The sequence below is a fragment of the Asparagus officinalis genome, chromosome 4 (genome assembly GCF_001876935.1).
Source record: "Asparagus officinalis chromosome 4, Aspof.V1, whole genome shotgun sequence".
NCBI lineage: Eukaryota > Viridiplantae > Streptophyta > Magnoliopsida > Asparagales > Asparagaceae > Asparagus > Asparagus officinalis.
In genome coordinates, this window is record NC_033797.1 from 110839890 (window position 1) to 110847313 (window position 7424).

The following is a 7424-nucleotide window of genomic DNA, read 5'->3' on the forward strand; positions in this document are numbered from 1 at the left end:
GAGAGCCACAACCATAGCCAACCCCATTGCTCTCTCTCTCTCTAGGACTGATCCTTGGTGATGATCACATATAAATACTGTATATATAAGAAGAGGTGGCGATCAAATTAAGCAATGAGCGGTTTAATAGGGACACGGTCTCAATATCTGTCTAATTTTCGCTTGCAACGGGAATTATCCTTATGTACGCTCTCTCTCTCTCTCTCTCTAGAAATAGTTGTTCATGTACGTCTACGGATTATAGAGATAGAAAGTGAGAAGTACTTGGTTTTATTTGCGGAAAGAAACGTACCATTTAATTGCTTGCTCCTTGCTTCGTATTAGCTTTGCAAGGTGCACGTCACATAATGGTGCGGGATAGGCGGAGTAACCAACTGCACAGTCTTGGATTAGGAGTTAAGCATTTTTTGGGGGGTTTTTCCGATAATATTTCTTTTAAGTCTTTAATATTTTGAAATTCGCCCTTCAAATAATTAATTGCTTAGGGATGCAAAAACTTAAATTGCCATATCCGCAGTTACATTTGTATGTTTATCTCTTAGGATACAAACATAAGTATTAAATATCTATATTCGATATGATATGGTTATAGATACAAATATGTAGTAAAATATCTGGATCCATTTCTAAATTATTCCAATATATGCTGATTTTTAACTCCTCAGATTAATGGATTTAAGGAAATTTTGATGCTCAAAAGATGCAATCTTAGTTTTTCAGATATAACAAAACATATATTAGTAAACTCTATTGTATTATATAAGCTATATATTTTTCAATCTTATCTAGTTTATCTTATCCTTTTTTATCCGCAACTATACAAACATAAGCTATATTTTAGTAGATTGGATATGAGTTTTTCTTATTGAGACATATTTATAGTCGTATTTATATCAACTTATAAGGACTGGGGACCTCTTGGCAGTTTCAGTAATATGAAGGACCAGTTCAAAATATTCGGTGGTTTTGTGCCCGCGACGCTTTTATTTTTGGGTCACGCGCCGTTACCCGCGAAATGCCGGCTATTTTCTTCTTCTTGTAGAGTTACACATAGTAGTCCAGCTCACCAATGAGTTAAAAGATTTTATAATTATTGATTGAAAATTTATGAACGTGATACACTGTAGATATTCATTAGATACATAAAAAGTCAACTCTTGGGAACAAAGATTTGAAACCATGCCTGTTATAAGAACCCTCTACGATTTGTGCGAGGATCCTTGTCCATAGATAACCAAATAAACCAAATTTAATCCGAAGTCAGTGCAGAATTTTTTTTTTATAGATAAAACAAATCGTTTAGTATGCATAAAATAAATACAAGAAAAAGCAACCATAAAATTAGAATAGTATAGTTAAATAATAATAATAATAATAATAATAATTAAATTTTTTTGGGGTAATAAAGCCACTAGGAATTGAATCCAATACCATTAAATTATATTAAAACATTCGAACCATCTAAATCACCCGCAATGCTCAATTCGGACTAAACTTTAAATCATAAAAGTTACTTTGAAGTTATAATTTTTAAATTTAAATATTTATTTTAAATATAATCTTATACTGTATCACATGAATTTGGATCAGTAATCTACACTTACTTTTATCAAGTTCTTCGAGTAAAAAGGTTGTAGTACTATTGATCTTGATTAGGAACCTCTTCTAAAGACTAATGATTTTAAAACAACTTCAGGAGATATATGGTATCAGAGCTTTGGGTTTGGCTTGGGGCTCGTTTGGAGGATTCTCTGAAGGATTCTTATTTGAAGAGCTAGATCAACAATATGGGTGAAGCAAGCACATCTGGATCGTCTCTCTTGAAGGCGATACAGACTCTGAGCATCAATAACACAAAGATTGATGTTCCGAAGTTTGATGGCAAGATTAATTACGTTTGATGCCCAGATTTTGGAGGAGACTCTTGAATTACAAGAGAATCCTAAAGACATGGAGGACAAGGTTTAGAAGAAGTTGAACAGAAGAGCATGTGGGGTTATTCGGTCGTGCTTGATGTTGGATTTGATTTATGATGTGATGAACGAGACATCGGCGAAGAGATTATGGAAAACACTCAATGAGAAGTATCTTACGAAGAACATTGAGAATCGACTTCACTTGAAGAAGAGATTTTATCAATTCAAGATGAAGAGGAGAGTTTCCATTAGAGAGCATGTCAATAACTTCACGAAGTTGCTCTCGGATATGGCCAATGTGGACATCGTGGTTGAGGATGAAGACAAGACGATGTTGCTATTATGTTCATTGTCGGAGGATGATTATGGTACATTTTCCCTCACTATGATCAATAGAAGAACTACTGTTAGTTACAAGGAGGTGACCTCAGCATTGGTGAATTATGAGTTGAGAAAGAGTGATGATGAACCATCCGAGAAGGCATCGGGAGAGGCATTATCAGTTCGAGGTCGTAGTCCAAACCGCCACCAATTCAACCGCTCAAAGTCAAAAAATAGAGGTGGCCATAAGAGTGTTGATAGAAATCAACGCGCCTTTTGTAAAGAAGAGGGATATTGGAAGAACGAATGCCCAAAATTGAAGGATAAAGCCAGGAAGAACAAGAGAAAAGCTGTACAAGCTCCAGAGGTGAATGTTGTCAAGGCTGTTAGTGAAAATTTAGATTTGGATTTTTTAGGCTACTCTTGCTCTACACTACCGTTAGTTTTCTATGCTGACTCTACAGAGTGGATGTTGGATTCGGGAGCTACATATCATATTTGTCCTAAGAGGGATTGGTTCTCCATCTTTGAGGAGTTAGAAAGAGGGGATGTCGTGCTTATGTGTAATGATCACGTATGCCCTATTGATGGTATTAGTACAGTCTGGATCATGATGTGTGATGGGGTGACTAGGGAACTGAAGGAAGAGAGGTTTGTTCCACAGTTGACGAAGAATATCATTTCTCTTGGGACTTTCGAGGCAGCAGGCTATCGTGTGATCTTAGAGAATACCACTTGGATACTACTAGCTTATGTTATATGATATTGGGACACACTGGTGATAAGTACCTACAGACATTGGCGAAACGTGTGCTATTGAAAGGTACAAAGACCTACAAGATGGAGCTGTGTGAGCATTGTGTACTTGGGAAGCAGACTAAAGTAAAGTTTGACACCACAATTCACAACACCCAATGTATATTAGATTATATTCACACAGATGTTTGGGGCCCTTCCAAGCACACATCACTTGGTGGGACCAACTATTTTATCACTTTTATTAATGACTAATCCAGGAGAAATTAGGTATATACCATGAAGCATAAACATTAGGTCCTAGATATTTTTGTGGAGTGGAAGAAGAAAGTGGAGCTGCAAACATATAGAAAGGTGAAGACACATCATTCAGATAATGGTGGAGAGTATAAAAGTGATCCATTTTTGTAGTTTTGTCGAGATCACGACATTGGGCGACACTTCATAGTTCGAGAGACACCGCAACAAAATAGGATGGTTGAGAGATTGAACCATACTTTGTTGGAGAAGGCGCGATGTATGATGTCACAGAATGGATTGTCGAGATCTTTTTGGGCCGAGGCATCGATTTATGTGAGCCATCTCGTGAATAGGTTGTCGTACACTGTGATACATGCGAAGCTCTATGGAGCTATGTGTTGGGACCCTAGAGGGGGGGGGGGGTGATTAGGGTCAAGAGGCTATAATTATGAAATAAAAATAAGACAAGCAAACCGCAATATTCTAATGCAATCAAAATAGAGGAGATATTGGTTAGGAATCGTTATCCTGTGACGCGCGATATGTTAACGAGGTTCGGTCCGCTGACCTACGTCCCCGTTCCCCACTCTCGAGGAGAAATCCACTACACAACCCAGTTTGAAAGCCGAACTTCGTCTACACAGCGATCCCCACACGATCTCCACACTACACAGTTGATCTCACTAGATCACACTCCCTCACAGTTGATCTATACAAGATCACACTCACAAGATAATAGAAATGGTGTAAGACTCTCTCTTTACAACGTCCCTATGGCAAAGAGAAAGGCACACTGAAGCTGGGACGTGAACACACAAAAACTCAGTGAAAATAGGTTTTGAAAATATAAGCTCTGAGAACAACGTCACTGGTTTTTTGCAAAACCTGGGACACTGAGGAAGAAGAAGAGATGGAGTTTAAATAGGAGAAAAACAGCTGTTTAAACCCATCCCTTAATCCCCCAAAATCTGGAACAAAACGTCGCTGAGATCTGTACTGAGCGGCGCCACAAAAAGGACACATTTTACCGTTTGAATAATACGGCGGTCGACCGATGGAAATTTCGGTCGACCGACGAAAAAGTTCGGTCGACCGACGAAAATTTCGGTCGACCGCTAACCAGATCAAAAACGAGAAAAATAAGCAGAGACTTCATCGGTCGACCGGTGCGGTCGACCGACAAAAAAAAAAATCGAGCTCTCGGTGACCGCATCGGTCGACCGACAAACTCTCTGCTGCCCACTGACGAATGATCATATGAACGGTCGACCGGTGCGGTCGACCGCATTCTGATACATTTCAGATAAACAATTTTTGAATCAACTAAAATATTTGGAAAATATTTATTTGACCTCTGAAAATTAGAAAACTTTGTAAAATATTTTTAATACTAAAAACAAACTGTTTGGAAAAAGAATTTTGCGGATAGGTCCTCATACTTGTGAAAAATAGTATTTTGTGAAAAACGCTTAAAAACATAAGTATGAAAACGTGTGTGTGATATCCCAATAGCTTCAAGTGAAGTCAATAACTCTTTGCCTACATTCTATCACTAGAGAGAAAAAATAAAAGATAGCTAATATCCTCATATAGAATGCAATGCTTGAGTCTTGATATAGCTTGAATTTGATGAAGCTTCTATTTGAATTTGTTGTTCTTGAAATAACGTTTGCTTCATCACTATGCCTCCTCCTCCTTTGGATATCATCGTTGTAGCGCATATTCCATCCAATCCTCCATTTGTGGCACTAAAAAGCTTAATATATGAATTCACTACATTTGTACTTAATAAGCCATTAGAACCGATAATGGTGGTTGTAAAACATCATTAAAACATAAGGGCTAACACTATGGTCTAGTTCGGTGGCTAGTGACTATGAGTTACTTCGGATATTCGGGTGTCCAGTTTATTATCATGTTAATGATGAAAATTAAATCCGAGGACGAGAAAATCAGTCCTTGTGGGCTTTAGAGAAGGAGTTAAATGCTTCAAATTGTGGGATCCACGGGATAAAAAAATAGTCATTAGCAGAGATGTCACGTTTGATGAGGCATACATGATAAGGCTTCAAGTCCCTCAGCAGGTGGAGGAAAACCAAATTAGTAGGATATCACAGCAGATGGAGGATGATGTGACTCCACCCACTCCAGATAGCATTGTATCCATTAAAGTTCCTACAGAGGTGACGATGGGAGGAGATGGGATGATAGACGTACATTTGGAGGATACGGTGAATGGTGAGACTCAGGAGCAGGGTCATGTTCAGGAGTCGATTGCAGTAAATAGACCTAGCAGGGTGATTCGTTAGCTAGCTGGATACAATAATGTGTTGGTTGCATATGCTTTATCAGTGGGGGTCGTTGATGATTTGGTTCCTTCTACATATAGGGAGGCAGAGTCTATCTCTGTTTCGATCAGGTGGAGAGAAGCTATGGAGGAGGAGATGCACTCTCTTCAGAAGAACGATACTTGGGAACTTGCAAAGCTACCAAAGAGAAAGAAGGCTATTGGATGCAAGTGGGTATATATAAAGAAAGATGGATCTTCTATTAGGAACATTCGGTACAAAGTCAGATTGATTACCAAGGGGTATGCCCAGCTTGAGGTCGTTGATTACAATGAGGTATTCTCACCCGTTGTGAGACATTCGTCGATTAGGATTCTTTTGGTATTGGTGGCACAATTGGATTTGGATTTGGTCCATATAGATATTAAAATAGCCTTTCTACATTGAGACTTAGATGAAGAGATCTACATGACACAATCTATGTCGTTAAAAGCTACAAGAAAGGAGGATTTGGTGTACAAGCTAAAGAAGTCTCTTTACGGATTGAAGCAATCTCCACGACAATGGTACAAGAGATTCGACAACTTTATGATTAGCCAAGGATACATGAGGAGCCCATATGACCCATGTGTTTACATGCATAAGCTACAGGTTGGTGAGTATATTTATTTGTTGTTATATGTTAATGATATGCTTATCGCTTCTAGGAATTCTTCGGCTATTTAAAAGTTAAAAAAGGAGCTGTCATCCGAGTTTGAGATGAAGGATCTTGGAGAAGCTATGAAGATATTGTGTATGGAAATTGAGAGAGACAGGGTGAATGGGAGATTGAAGCTTACACAAAGGATCTACTTACAGAAGATATTAAAGAAATTCAGCTTTGATAGCAATGCCAAGGCGGTGAGTACTCCATTAGCTCCCCACTTCAAGCTTTCAGCTAAGATGTCACATGTTTTAGTTGAGAATAAAGAGTACATGTCGAAGGTTCTATATGCTAATATGGTGGGTAGTTTGATGTATGCGATGATGTATACGAGGTCAGATTTGTCACAGGCCATGAGCATGGTGTCTAGGTACATGTACGACCCCGGGAAGGGTCATTGGGAGGCCGTGAAGTGGATTCTATGGTATATTAAAGGTACCGTGGATGTTAGTTTGGTATTTCAAAAGAATGAAAAGATTGAGTAGGATTGTACTGGCTATGTTGATTCTGATTATGCGGGGATCTTGATAAGCACCGGTCTACTTCAGGATATGTGTTTACATTAGTAGGAGCCCCGATGTGTTAGAGATGTATACTTTAGTCTACAGTGACTTTCTCTACTACGGAGGCAGAGTATATGGCGGTGACTAAAACTGTGAAGGAGGCTATGTGGTTGTACGGATTGTTTGATGACTTGGGGATTGCACAGGAGTCCATTCGGGTGTATTGTGATAGCATGTCAGCTATCTATTTGGTAAAGAACCAGGTTTATCATGCACGCACGAAACACATTGATGTAGGATTCTACTTTGTTTGAAATGTCTTGGATGATGGAGATGTTATATTGGAGAAGATACACATAAAGAACAACACTGCGGATATGTTGACCAAAGTTTTCTCGAGTGTGAAGTTTAGTCATTGTTTGGAGCTATTGAACATTCTTCGATGTTGAGGGTCTTTGGAGGCCATTTGGATGAACTACATGAGGCTTGGTTTCTTGGGAAAGAGGATACGTAGGCATTCATTTTTGATGCAACCGGTTGGATTAGTTGATATGGGGGGGGGGGAGATTGTTTGAGCTCTTGTTCGGGTTCTCGACTTGTTGTGAATTGAGTCCGTTTTTATGTATTTATTCCACTTCGTACTGGATGCAACAAGTGGAACATTTGGTTGTTTTGGTGTCGGCTTAGTTTTGGGAAA